The sequence below is a fragment of the Nipponia nippon genome, unplaced genomic scaffold (genome assembly GCF_047370975.1).
Source record: "Nipponia nippon isolate SJK-2023a ecotype South Korea unplaced genomic scaffold, ASM4737097v1 scaffold_6, whole genome shotgun sequence".
NCBI lineage: Eukaryota > Metazoa > Chordata > Aves > Pelecaniformes > Threskiornithidae > Nipponia > Nipponia nippon.
Genome location: NW_028262380.1, coordinates 1448040 through 1463123, shown reverse-complemented (window position 1 = coordinate 1463123; position 15084 = coordinate 1448040).

The following is a 15084-nucleotide window of genomic DNA, read 5'->3' as shown; positions in this document are numbered from 1 at the left end:
TGTGGTCCTGCAGTTTAGGCAAGACATATACAGAGAAAGGTCATGTTCAAAGGACATAGTACTGGTGACTAACCTGGGACTTGCAGCTTCTCTCTGCCGTATCTAGTGGGGTTCAAGCCTGACAACCCTTGCCTAGCAGGAGCTCTGAACACAACCTTGCCCCATCTCCTAGCGAGGACATGTCTAGTACTGTGCCGTGGGCTGCTGCCAGCTGCAACATCTACTTGTCCTCTCTGACTCAGCAGAGCAGCCAACAACTTGGGGCACAGCATCTCCTCTGTGGCAGCCATGTGCATCTGGGGTGGGAGTCCATGAAGGGAAACGGGGTTTTTGCAGCTCCACCTTTTCAGTTCATCAGGGTTTTGTTCCTCCCCAGAGGATGATCCTGGAGCCCTCGCTGTTACTGGGGAAGCACCTGGATCTATAGAATGTGTAGGAACTTAACTTGTGTTGAAAGCAGTGTGATTTACACACATTTCTTTAGGGTGTTGGTACCTGATTCTGTAGGACCGAGGTCAGTAAGAAGTGCAGACACAGGCTCAGGCCCTTGAATCATATGAATGTTACAAGAATGAGTCCAAGAGAAAGCCCTAAAATAGATGACTAGATAATTTCTGACAGTTAATGGCCTACTAGAAGATCTGAGAGCTTAAGGGCTCTTCATCTAGGAACTCATTAAATGCCAGACCCATTAGCTGTCATTACTGCTCTTACTATTTTTGGATATGTAGAAATGTTCAGAAAAACAAAGAGCTTTCTGAAGTGTTGTTGAAGTTGGAGGTATAGCTGCACGTTGCTGTCTATGTGCTGAGGGTGATCAAGGTCTCACTCACATCAGGACAACCAGGTTTGTCCTGAGAAGCTTCAGTGGGATTTATTCTGACTGGATACTGATCTGAGATGAACATCTGGTCCTAGGGCACAAATAAAAACATAGCAGGACTTTTATTTTCAATATTCCTCCAGTTTAGACCTCTAATTCTGAGGTGCAGTTGTGGGCCATGAAACCTCTGATCTATTTTCAATGAGATTTCACATATTTTCATGAAAAAGGTATACAGCTCTTAATTTCTTCTGCAGATGACACATGCAGACCAAATAGATTTGTCGGATATTTTCCTTTGTCTCAGATAGTTAAGATTAAGGAAAGAACACTGGTATTTGGAATCGTAACAATTAAGCTCTAACTTTCCTATTCTGTATGCAATTTTCATACTGTTACAAATACTCAGATTTCAGATATGCAGTACCATAACAGGAACAACACTCAAAATTACTGTTTCCTGAATAGAGGCATAGATATTAAGCTGTTATAGTGTCTGCAGGGTCTTGCTTGCACAATGGTTTCAAAAGGACTCTGCTCTGAATCTCTTCTGCCATCACTGACACATTGGTGTAACTGTGCTTGACTTAAAGGTGTTACACTAGTGTGAATCCAAATGGACCTGGGAGTTAGATGGAGTTGCTTTGGTCTCGTACCACAACAGGAGAACACAAGGCCTTTGGCAGGCTTTCGTGGTCTAGGGCAATTTACTGCTGGTTAAATGGCTAATGGGGGTGAAAGTTGGGACCCTGTTTCAATTACTTTTACGATGGAGGAAAAGTGCTGCTTGCCAGTGGCAGCAGATCCTTTCCAGACCTACATTCCCAAAGCAGGAGAATTTCCCTGTTCTGTGTGGAGCTATGCCAGGATGGAAATGGTGAATTCAAGCTCTGGGACCTGTGCTTTGTAACCATGATACCCTTTCCTCAAGAGTGCCATTGTCTAGGGCATACAACAAGCTTTGGAGAGAGAACATCCAGTGATGGAGAGGGGCTGTAACTATAGCTTTTTGTACCACTCACCCCAGCTGATGATCTGCTCTGCTCAGAGACGAGCAGTGGTGAACGTTGTGCTTTGGTGGATCTCTGAATGTCCAAGGAGTGAACTGAGCAATAATGGTGACATTTTACCTTGTACGCCAGCATAGCCATGTTGGGCCTCCAAGTAAATACGCACCCTTTCATTTGGGGAAATGAAAAGACTTGTTCAAGGTCGTATAGCAGAGCTGTGAACAGACCTTAGGTTCTGGGCTCCCACCTCAAAGTGTTGGCTATCAGACCTGGCCTCTGACAATGGCTTATGAGATGATTCCCCATTTCTGCTTCATGAAGCTTGTCTGACTCATCTGCACCGAGCAGACACAACTTCCTTGGTCCTGTTCCCACAGCAGCAACTGTTGCCTTTGGCTTTGGTTCAAAAAGGCTTCTAGGTGCTAAAGTCCCATAGCAATCAGCAAGAATTTAAGGCCAAAATGCCTTTTTGGAGCTGGATCTCTGTCTGCTCTGAGAAGCTGTCTTGTTTCTGCTGGAGCTAATGTGGCTAGTGGGAGGCTCTGAAGGTTCAGAGACGTTGGTTTTTTCGGTTAAAAGGGAAAAGTTTCTATCTGTTTTGTCTACCAGCTGCTTTACCAGGCAGCCAAACAGATTCAAATAGCTGTGGCTTTTCCTACTCAGTGCAATGCTGGGTCATTGAAAGGAGCTTCATTTTATTTTTCTTTCCCATGTAGCTTCTCAGATGTAAAACTAATTTTACTAGTTATAGGGAGGGATCTGTCTATGAAAACTGTCTCTGCTTGATCAACAGATCTTTCCTTCTTTTTTTTGGTTACTGTCTTTGTGAGAGAGAGCTCTTAGTCTAGCAGAGTGATGGATGAACCAGGTGAGGTCCATGCGGTTTCATACATGATTCCTGGCACAGAGATATCTGATGCCAATGCGCAGCCTGACACAGTGGATGTGAAGCCTCCATGATCCACCTTACCTTTCTCAAGGCTTCACTTCACGCCAGCAGGAAACAAGCAGTGCGTTTTGGCAGGTATCTCAATGGCAGGCACGTCCCCGTCCACTGATGAAACAGCATCTTGACACTGAGATAAGTTTGCTGTGTGATGTGCCTTTTCAGAAAAGGGAGACCAAGTTTTAGATTTTTATTTCACGATGACAGTCTTGTGTAGAAAACTTCCCACAAATTAAGTGATGAGAAAGCATTAATAATGTGTTCTCCCCCACTCTAAAAAAGAGGGCTTTTTTTTTTTTTTTTTTTTTTTCCTTCAGCCAGCAATGCAAATAAGAAGGGCTTGAAGGTGCCTTTGCTGTGCCAGGGGAGCAATGGTTCAGGGAATGTGAGCAATGAAAAGGAAAAGGTGAAGTGACTGTAACAGTGGGAAGCAGCAGGAGCTGCTGTGCCCCAAACAGAGGATTGGAAACCTGCCCATCTCTGACTAACATATACGTAGTTATTTATCCCTCCCCAGAACCAGGACCTCCCCTAGGAGCTGCTACAGATAAGATTTGCAGGAATGCTTCTTGGTAACTTTGCCCTGTCACCATGCAGCCCTAGCCAGTCCTGCAAAGTCCACCCCATGTAGCACTTGGCTCAGGTTTCTTCTGGGCCCCTTGTGGCTCCCTGTTATAATTAATTTCTTTTTTTTTTTCTCTCCCCTGTTTTAATTGAAAGTGCCTGAAATACGTGAGGACCGTGTTGCAGCCTGCTGGAGAGCTGATTTTGCAGCATATTGTGGGGTGTGTTGTGAGGGTGTAGGGAGGTGTTTGCAGGGGTTGGATGGGTGTGGAGGACTGAGAGCACCAAACCTGAGAGACTCATCTATACAGCACACAGGGACCAAAACTTGGAGCAAAACACCCTTACAACTGTGCCTGAGGTTCACCTCAGAGGACACTGGTTCATCCCACAGAGAGGCAGGAACAAGCTAACATATGTGGTAGGGATGACCAGAGGACCATGACCTAGGGGCAAACTGGTTTGTTAAGCCATTGATGGTTTAGACGTTCCTAGTGGGTATCTAGAGCTGGCAGGGACCTCAAGGGACTGCCTCGAGACTGTGGCCTGAGCTAGCGCTCAGCTGGCCAAATTGGACATCCCTACCAGCCCAGCTGCAGCAACATGCGTGGGCTGCAAACACGCCTGAGAAGCAGAATAAATCAGCCTCCGCCAAGCCCCTTCTTCCTCCTTCTCTGGGTGGCTCCTCTGAACCTGCCTTCGGTGTCATGGTATGGGGCAGACACCCCCTGAGGGACTTCTGGGAAGAAGAGCTATTTCCAAAAGTATCCGAGGGATGTAGGAGCCTGATGATCCTCAGTTTCTGCTGTCTGTCAGCATTGCCTGTGCTGGAGCAGGGTGAGGAGCAGGCAGGGCTGTTCCATGTTTTGGCAATTGTCTCTCTTCTCTCTGGGCATGGCCCTTGCCTCTCGCATCTCTTATCTCATGTGTGTTTTATTTCCCCACATGGAGTACAGCTGGGGCAGGAGGTTTATAAGCAGGAAGGCATTTCCCCTCCCTGAGCATGGCTTGGGAAAGGGGGAGGGAGAGGGGAGGTGATTTTGTGGCTGACAGACCAAGGGGATCCAACGTGCCAAGCTACATCTGTGGTTCCTGAGAAATCAATTAGCGAGGGAAGGGAGGGGTGGTTGGCAAACCACACGGTTGAAAGGAAAACATCACAAAAATGAAACAGAGGGATGTTTCGAAGAAGCGGCGCTGCTGGAAGATGTGAGCGAGTGGCTTTGTTTGGTAGCGGGTGCGTGTGAGAGAGAGATGCTCACCAAAAGGTTAATCAAGACCTGGTAGGGAAGGCTGGCCTAGGATCTGGGAAGCAGGCTGCTAATAAAAGAGACCGAGAGACCGCACTCATCCTGTGCTGAACAATATAACCCAGTATCTGTGGTATGCAGTGGCAGAGATTGGGGAAAATGCACATTTGGCATCATCGCAGCATTTTGCAAACTCCATTAGAGTTAGACAGAGTATTTGGGCTTTTTTTTTCAGACTTCAGTTCCCTCCCTACAAGTCTGGAAGACTTGAACTGCTCTATCCTAGTATTTTGGAAACGAATGTGTCCAGACATACTTAAACAAGTACGTTTCTGACGCTCTTCATCATGGAAATGGAGCATATTGGAAAGGCCCTTGGATGGACAGTCAGCATGGATTGAAGCTGCAAAGAGGGAACTTCCCTGTTCCTTGGACTGTGCAATTATTTTAAATTAAATGAATCTTTGGGTCCAGGTCTCTTCATTTCCAGTCAGAAGCCTCACCCTTGGTTTGGAGGAGTTTCTAACTCCTTTCTGTTTCACCAGAAGGAAGATATGTGGTTTTGGGATGTGACACTCTACTTCAGGAGAGGGGCTGATGCTGGCAGTGATTGTCCTCATTGAATTTCTCATCCCTCAGCCTTGCTCTGGCAGAGTTACAGGTGTGGTTATGTGGAGAGCTGGACGAGGGAACCGATCTGGCTGAAAACCTGTCCTTGTCCTGCCAGTACGGCTCATCAGTCTTGCTCGCCATGTGGTTTGTGAAGTCTTCTGCTGGCACCAAGGTGAAGTAGAAACATGTGACTAGGGGTCTGTTGGAGATGTGATGACTCCTAATACCAGCAGCCTACTCCTAGACCAGCTTGAAGGGACAGTAGTAGAGCTGAGCCTGGTGCCAGGTGAGTGGACTGTCCTGCTGGGGGATGGCATATATGACCCTTAGTCTTCCTCCCCAAGCAAAAGGGAACTGAATCCCCATTTTCTACACCCGTGGCAATTGCTCAAACCACAAATTTGTTTTTTCGTCCCCTTTCTCTCTTTCATACCACTGCAATGGTGCCATGGGGACAAGAGTGTGCACCACCTTTGGGAAGAAGCTCCGAGGCTTAGGGTCTGTGGTTATGGTGGTGCATGAAGCATCTGCAGCTCTGGTGAGGTTGGAGACTTGAGATGAGGACCCAGGCCCCTGGGCTGGGGGATGTGCCCTGGCAAGCGCCTTGGTTGCCTTGTGTTCTGCAGGGAAGTTTGAACCCCCATCTCAAGCTTGACAGTTGGGAAACCAGGCCCTCAGGGTTGAGCACTGTAACACTTGGGTGACTTTCACAAATAAACGTGTCTGCCATCCATGTAGGCATGGTAGTCATGTGTACAGAAGTGTCCCTGCACCTTTCTCTGTATTGTTATTTTCAAAGAAAACATTCCTCTGAGCTCCTTCCTGGTGCAACTATCCAACCTGTAGGGTTTGTCTGGTCTGCTTATTTTCACTATGATTTTGCTCCTCTTATTAAATTCTTCCAGAACCTTTTATAGGGTCTTTCAAACCATTGCTTGTATGGGAGATGAACCTGCCGAGAAGGGAGAACCAAGCTGACATGCAGTGGGGCAGAAGAAGGGTTGAAGTGTGTGCATGTGTCGGAGAGAGGGAGAGGACTTGGTAACGAGAGCTGCCGATGCTGTGATAGTGTCCCTGTGTGAGATGGAGTTCATCTGTGGGTGTGAGAAAGGAATATTTGGAAGTGAGTGTGCGTGGGCGTGAGGTGTGTGTGAGAGTGTGCATGCATTTCCATCCCCACACTTTGAAAACCTTTTTGGAGCACTGCAGTGTTCAAACAGGCCCCAGTTCCCGAAATAATCAACCCATCTTGAAAAGTTACAAAGTCTGTGGACACCTGGAGGAGACAGGTTTCCTAGCTGTGCCTTGTAATGCATTTTAAGCAGCTCGTGCTGGCTAACACGGCTGTGCTGGCTGCAACAAGGTGTGCTGGAGGGCAGGTACAGAGGGATGTCTAGGGGAGACAAACACCTAGTCCTTGCTCTGATAGCCTCCTCTTGCCAGGGCTTTCACAGATTCTGAGAGATGGAGAAATGCAACGTCTCCTACATCTCCTCCACCCCTGCCCATTGCGCTCCCTGAAGGCCATGGAAGAGGTACGATTAGAGACCCACGGAGTCAGGGCTGGGCTGTAGCTGACTTCACAAACTCCTGTAGACGAGTGAGGTAGTCCTAATTTTTATGTTGCTGTGATAGGCTTTATTTTTTTCCCCTGCCAGAGTCAACACTGTGCTTCTAAATCCAATGCAGGTACTCCAATGCTCTTTGGAGCTGTGTCCCCGGACTAAAATGCATGGGCAGCACGTACAGCATGTAAACCCTTTTTATCCAAAACCATATGTGTGCTGGCATCACTGCAAGGGGATTGGGCTTCTCCTCCTGTGTCAGCAGTTCTTCACCTCGCTAGCCCCAACATGTGTTCACAACAGGGGAGATGTGGGCTCAGGTCCCTTTTCCATCAGGAAGGGTCCTAGCCACATCTCCCACTGCACTCTCCTACCACCTTCCTGGGGCAATGTGGGGAGGTGGCAGGTGCCTCTTTGCTCCCCCTTCCCCCCATTTGGGGAAAGCTGTTCCACCTTGCAGTGGGGAAACACCAGATTCAGTGGGTCAGCAAGAAAGAACAAGCAAGACTGTCTGTATTAGCGCTTGGGGAAATTCACCTGGGAGCGGGACGGCCAGAGATCCAGCTCCTGCTCCAAGGACTGTTTATGTGTTTTAAAATTAAACAACCTATGGTGCTGGTAACTGGAATTCAGGTCTCCCCACTCCCAGGGGAGTGCCCTGATCCCAGGGCTGCGGAGTCATGCTCACTCTTGCCCTCTGGAGCTTCAGGTTTTAATTTTATTTATTTATATTTTTCCTGCTGAGTAGTTTCTCCAGAAAGGGGGTGTGTGAGCCCCTCTCCAGCTCTGCTGTCAGGTAGGGGCACTGCCCACAGCAGGCAGGATTTGGAGGATTTCTGCCTGCAACGTCAGAGGGAGCTGGGCTGAGGTTTCCCAGACCCAGGGAATGCTCACTAGCATTTCAGTTGTTAATTGGGAGGGGAGCGCATGATTTTTGCCTCCTACTCCTGCGTATTGTGGGCAGCTGCCGGTGCCGCATGGCGTGTGATGTGGTAGGTGTGCAATGGAAACACCTACCGGCCAGGCTTTGGTGGTGACACAAGGGAGGGACAATGCATTGGCTAGGCATGGCCTGCATGGACCGAGATACTTCTGAGCATGTCCTGACGCCATGCTTTTGGGCTGGGGACCTTCACTGTAAAATGGAGGTTTTTCATGGACTGCAATGCCCCCAGTGTGACATGGCAGGTGAGCAAGGGTGTGAGAATGAAATCTTGGATGTCAGTGGCCAAAACACTCTGGATTTGGCTGTACAGACCCTTGTGGGAGAGTGTTCTTACTGTTGATTTATCCTGGGCAAAGCTCTTGCCGTCTCCAATGGCAGCAAGCCTTTGGTGAGGCCCCTTGGAAAGCAGCGTGGTCTAAAGCCTGGCAGCAAAAGTCACACTGGAGCCGTAAACAGGAAAGCTTTGATATTGCTGGTGTTAGGGATGGAAGAGCAAGGAGAAAGGTTCTTGCACAGCTGCCATTGAGCTTGGTGCTCCCATGTTCCCCAGCTTTCCCTCTGGCTTTTTAATGGTCTTTATAGCAGACCCCTAAATCCCACAGGAGCCGTCTCTTGACCCTGCAAGGCGCTGAGCTCCTCTCTGGAGGCGCAGAGGGTCCCCAGCTCCGGTTACGACGTCGGTCTCCCAAGTTCTAGTTCAGTCTCAAGCGTGGAGTCTGTGCCTGTGGGCAAATCACTTCCACCTCTCTAAGATCTGGCTGTAAAACAAGGCTAATAACACCAAATTACCTACCTGTGAGAATTAATGAGATCATACTTGCTCAGCCCTTTGAAGGCATGAAGCATTACAGAAGCACTGGGGCATTATTACAGAGTGTGTTTTTAATATACGTCTAGTTTCACTTACAAATTGGAGTTTTGCTCCCTTTTGACTAAACGGCACTAATTAGACATGTAGGGTAGGAAATAAATGTTTCCAGTGTTACTCAGGCTGGAAACCAGTTAATTTCAGGGTTCTTTGGTTTAATTGCGTCTGAAAAGACATTGAGAAAATGTGTAATGAGCTGAGAACGCTTTAACTTTGTTTTTATTGTTCCCTAAACTCTTGCTTCTGCTAAGTCACAAAATGCCAGTAAAATAGTGGAGAACTGAACTTGGAGCACTTTTTTTTTTTTTTTTTTTTTGGTATGTCAAGGTAAAATAATTCCTACTTTTTCAGTTTAGTGTAGCACTCCTCCTCCATAAATCTCTGAGCACTTCACAAAAGCAGGTACAGCGTTACCTTCGTTTTACAAAGTGGGAAACATAAAGCAGAAGGAGGTTGTGGGATTTGCCAAGGGTCGAGTAAATTAGGCCTTGTCTACGTGAGAAACATGTGCCAATTTAGTATAACAGGTGGAAAACACACTGTGGACACTTACCTCATTTTCAGAGTGGCTTTTCTTGTTTTCACTTTAGCCAGTTCGTATCAATTTAAGCTCGCTTTAGCTTAGTGGGTTCGAAGCGAAGCCTTCCCATAGCCTGTTGGACTGGGTTGACTAAGCTGGACTAAACTCACCCCCTAACTTGGGCTGGTGTCTGTACACAAGCTCTCAGCGCCAGAAAGGAGATACAGGATGCCTGAAGCCCAGCACATCTCATATCTCCCACTTACAAGAAATCCCCTTCCTTTACAGGGTTAGATTAGGTGTCCCTGACAAAGAAGGCGGCACACTGGGAAGTCTCCTGAGCACATTTTGATCAGTGACTATCATCAGTAAATGCAAAGAGTCAATGAAGGTACTGTAGGTTTTTTATTAATACAGCAGATAGCACCACTCAAATTCTAGTCATGTTTTAGATGCCTGAGTTTAGGCCGATGTTTTTGGATTTAGCCCTGTTTGGTGATGTTTCCCCCTGTGGTCTCACACATTTGCTGTCACTCGTTGCAGCTCACCGGGGAAAGTTCAGGATGGGTATGTCGCTGTGTGCCATCCAAAGGTCTCTGTGTCTGTACAGGCAGTCAAATAACACAGCGCTGATGTGGTTCAGCTGTCAATAAAAATAACAAAAGTATTAATAGTAAAAAAAGGAAACAATGCTGCAAACTTGAAAAACAAAAGTTCCTCCATTGTTGTTTCTCTGCCAAGTGTAGAAGTGTCCATGTGTTTTGTGTTTGTTTTTTTTTATTTTCAAGTAAAAAAAAAAAATCACAAATCTGAAATTAAACTTAAAGACAGGAAAAGTGGGGGTTTTCTCCTCCACCCTCACTTCTCTTCAGCTTCCTTCTTCTCTGAAGAGTTTTCATGAGGAATAGTGGTGTCTGATTTTGTCAGGTATGTTGTAATCAGGGACCTGAGCTTTCTCTACCTTGAGAGGAGTCCTACGAAAAATAAGTCGGCAAGTCATTTCCCCAAAATTTCTGGCTCATGATCATAACTTGCAGATGTTGAGAGAATATTGTCTCATGTCTTGCTGTGAACCTTGTGTTAAAAACTTAATTGCAGAAAATTAGCTGCACAAATATCTGCTGCATTTGTACAGAACTTAACACAGCGCTGTCTTGCTCGGTGACTGTGGATTGTAGATAGTATGATAAAGCGTTACCTGGATTCTGTACATTCATTTTCAGAAAAATAGAAAGAACGCACTGGGGCTAAACTGAGTTTGTTACGATTTTGGGAGTCTTGTTCAAGCTGGTGGGTATTTGGGAGGACATGGACAGGCAATTTCTGAGAACCTGTGATGGGGCACACATAGGACTGAGATGTCCATGCCTGGGAACTGGATGCACCTCTGGATTAGGTATCAGGAAAAAGGCATTTCCAGAGAACAGAAGTCAGGTCTTCACCCTCCAATGACTGCGCACAGGGCAATGAATTCCTAGAAAACACCTTTAAGTCTAAGCCCCTTAACTTAGGTGAACCGTGGTAGGGAGGTGTTGGCGGGGGGTGTGTGTGTGTTTATTTGCTTGGGTTTGTTTTTTGATGGATTGATTCTTTGTTTGTTTTAGATGGGGCACTACGTAAAAGCTAAGGAGCACACCACAAAATCACAAGGAAGTCAGACCAAGAAAAGGTGTCTGTCCTAAGCACTGAAAACCATTCCTGGGTCCGGATGTGGTGGTGTGGTATTCAGTGGATTTCTGTTTTCCTGTAACCTTAGAAACAATCATGACTATAGAGATGGTGGAAAGAAATTTCTTTGCTTTCCCACCCGTTCATCCCTGGGGAATATAATTAGGAAACCCCAAGCTCCACAGTCAGGTGGGCTCTTTGGGGAATGTGCCTGAACAACAGCAGCGTTAGGAGAGCTGTGGTTTGCTTCAAGGAGGCTTTGGCGGACAAATTTTGCTCTAGACGGGTGGTGGACGTGGTGCTTGAAACTGGCTGTGGGCAGGAAGCATCAGAGAGAAATGTCAGACTCTGGAAAGATTTAGAAACACATCAAATCTGGTTGTTGGACCAATTTGCAGCTGACTGGGAGCTGCTTGGAGAAGATGATTGGGTTGGCTGTGGCAAGCATAAAGAAGGGAAGATTTTAGACTAATTTACTGAATTTGGAGACCCAGAAGATCCAGGGTATATGCCCAGCTGTCCATAGACTCGCTGTGTGACCAGAGCGTGTTTCTTACCTGTAAAGTGGGATCATAGAATCACAGAATGGTTTGAGTTGGAAGGGACCTTAAAGATCGTCTGGTTCCAACCCCTCTGCCATGGGCAGGGACACCTTCCACTAGACCAGGTTGCTCAGAGCCCCGTCCAACCTTGCCTTGAACACTTCCAGGGAGGGGGCATTCACAGATTCTCTGGGCAACATGTTCCAGGGTCTCACCACCCTCATAGTAAAGAATTTTGTCCTAATATCTAATCTAAATCTACCCTCTTTCAGTTTAAAACCGTTACCTCTCATCCTATCACTACAATCCCTGATCAAGAGTCCCTCCCTGTCTTTCCTGCAGGCCCCCTTTAAGTACTGGAAGGCTGCTATAAGGTCTCCCCAGAGCCGTCTCTTCTCTAGGCTAAATAACCCCAACTCTCTCAGCCTCTCAGAAGGATCAGTCCTCTCAGCAGGATCAGTCATCCTTCTCATGTTATCTGATATGGATCACAAGCAGCACTTCCATAGATTCCTCCTGCTACGTATGTTTACTCAACACGTAGTTCTATGGAGCTTTGGCCATTATTGAGGAAGTTTTTGGTGAACTCCTTCCATTTGTTGAAAATGTAGATCTTCACAAATCTTCATGTGAAGCTTTTATGCAGCTATATTTTAATTCTAACTTTTGGAAAGGAAGTAACTGATTCCTGAAGATGCATTTTGAAATTGCGCTAAACCTTTCAGTAGTAGTCTGCAGGTAGAAATGTATGCCATCAGAGATTTAATTTAATTCTTTAGGTTGGCTTTTAGCTATGCATTAATTATCCTGGATGGGATGGGGGTACGTCTGTCTTATTCTGTCAGTCAGTATTAGTAAAAGTTTTTCCACAGCCAAGGAAACCAAACAGTGAATGAGATACGATGAGATACTCACTGACCTCCTACTTTTTGTTTCCTGCATTACACAGGTGTGCAGTTGGTGCTGGGAGGGGAAGAGCAAAGGGAATTTGCTGAAAATGAGAGGAATTTGTTCAGGTGACGTGTCAGAAAATGTTTATCTGAAACTCACAGTGAAGCAGGGGTAGGTGCAGCCCTGTTCTGCTTAAGAAGGCAGGAGGCTGTGGAAACAAACTGCTGAATCTGAGCCAGGTGAAAGGGGAGCATGTCCCATGCTGTCTAGGGCTGGTGGGGGGTAGAGCTTCTTCAGGACTCTTTATTTTCCTGCAAAGTCTCCTCCATCATGTCCTAAATAGGAAGGGCACGGAAGTGGGGGAAAGATGCAGGTGTCTTCATATCATCTGTTTTTCTTGTCCTTTGGGTATCTCCCTTTGGTCTGTTCCTTTGTGGTGGGGTAATCCCAGCCTTGCTCACCTAGGATAGGCAGAGCTGGTGAGTCCTGATCACATATGGCCCTTCCTCGAGGGACAGGAGACACTGTCTTTGGGGACTGCTACCCTCCGCTCTGCCTTGCTGCATGGTTGGTTGGCGTGATCATAAACCTCTATTTTATGGCATGATGTTCAATCTCAGTTCAAATCTATACTAGTTTCTAGCTTTAAAAATTTTGCAGAGGTTCAGGGGCATTTCAAAAGCAGCTCAGCTGTCCGTGCGGGGGGAGTATGGTCATCAAGTGGGAATGGTAACTTTGTCAGGCTTTTCCAGTAAAGCTGACTTGCCTTTGTTCATCAAACGATGCATTTTATGCTTTGGATTGTTTCATAAATGTATTTGGCTTTTAAGGCCCCCAGAGCAGATTCTAATGAGAGATTATGGTCTCCTGAGAGCCGAGCACTTAACTTAGGGAAATTCTGGGAGTCTGGGTGCTTCCAAAGGGTGGCATCAATCCTCTCCTTGTCTGTAACTTTTGCAAGCCGGGGGACAGAGTGCTGCCTGCCAGCCAGCCCCGAGGCGCTCGGCGGGGAGCGGCGGGCAGCCCCCGCGGCGCGGCGGTACCATGGACAGCGGTGGGACGGCGCCGTCCCCACCCGGGGGCCGCTGCTGGCGGGGACCGGCCCGGCTCCGGCCCGCGGTGGGCGACCCGTCACTGCTCCTCCCGAAGCTGATGGCATCACCTTACCCCCCTCTCTACCTCACGCCCTCGGCCTTTGAGAACTTTTCTTGCAGCAGAGGCTTTTCTTCAGCTGGGCTGGCTGCTGTAAAATCTTTAAAATAGCACCTGGTTTTAGACACATAGGATAGGGTACCTACACACTTGTCATTTGCACATGAAGTGTCCTCCATCTGCCTTAGGCAAACAGGAGTCTTTCCTCTAAAAGTGGAGAACTTGGCTTTTTGAAATCTTGCCTCTGACATCCATACGGATCAGTGCCCCTGTGTCACTGCAGATAGCTGGAACACGGGGAGGAAAAATCTATAACAACAGGTATTTCTGAAAAAGGGGATTTGACTGGTTTCTGGGAGTGGAGATCAACTTGCAATTCTAGCTCTAAAGTGTCTATTGTATCTCTAAAGGGTCAAGGGAAAGCCAGGCAGCTTGTTCTGGTAGTAGAGGGAGGTTACCTATCATGGCATCCCCTCTGCTCACCAGGGGGAAGGAGTGCTGAGAGATGATTAGAAAAATCTTTCAGGTTGCATGTTAAACACCTATAATTTAATGTATAGAAAAAGAACCACCTTTGAGCCTGGGGAGGAGCAGCATACAGCAAAGTGGCTGTAGATGCTAATCAGGCTTAGTGGAGAACACAAAAGAGCTTAAACTGCAGAAGAAAGCTAATTGCAAAACCTCAGGTGAGAAACCCACCTCCAAGCATTATTCTGCTACACCTCTGATCAGGACATTGGTGCTGAGTGCAGAGAATTGAGGACATCAAAGCAGCAGCTATGCATAACCAAGGAGCACTAATAATTGCTGAGAAACTAGTTCAGCAATCTCATAAGCACAAGAAGTAGAAAAGGGGTGCCAGGTCCTCATGTGATCCATGTAGCCAATGAGGCTGTGGAAATCACCCAGATTTCTTCTGTACTAGGTGAACATTATGCTGTAGATTCATGGCTAGTTGTACTTTTTTACACCAGATGGACACTTGGCCATCAGCTGATTGCTGCTATATGGGTGCTTCCCAGTGTAGTTACATTTAAAGGGTAATTTGTCTCACACTTTCAGCAAACAGAAATAAACGCCTGTGGGATCTAAAGCTTTGCTGTGACCTAATTATATGCCTGGCCATACCAGCCTTGTCTGCAACAGTAGTCAGTGTGGAGCACTGGTTCTGGGGCCAAGGAAGGCTACCCATGGTGGATGGACAAGATAATCTGGGGGACGGTTGTTCTGGGATGCTGTCAGCACAGCTGTTCAAGCACTGAAAGGACATCATTAAACATTTGATCTGTATTTCAGAAGTACCTGGAGGTTCCATCAAAGATCATGGCTACATTGTGCTCGGCACTGTACAAACACTCATTCCTTCGCCTGAGGTGTTTGCAATCCATAGAGGGACAAAACAGACAAAGGCTGGATTATGGACTCCCTTTCTCAGGTGGGAAGTGACTCGAGTGTTGCAATATCCAGTCATTTCAGACTGAGGAACAGAGGAGTCTGTATGTGTGTTTGAAGAATGGGCTGGATATCACAATACCCTGTAATCCAGAGGCAGGTCCCTCTGGATTAGGGCAACCAGAGCTGTTCAGTTTCCTGAGCCCTGCACTGATGCTGGGTGTTGGGGAAAGATGGTCCTGGCAGAGGCTTTCTTCTCATGTTTGGTACCTGGATGGCATGAGCATGTATGTATGAAGGAGGATGTTGTGATTCTGGGAAGGTTGAGCTCTTGG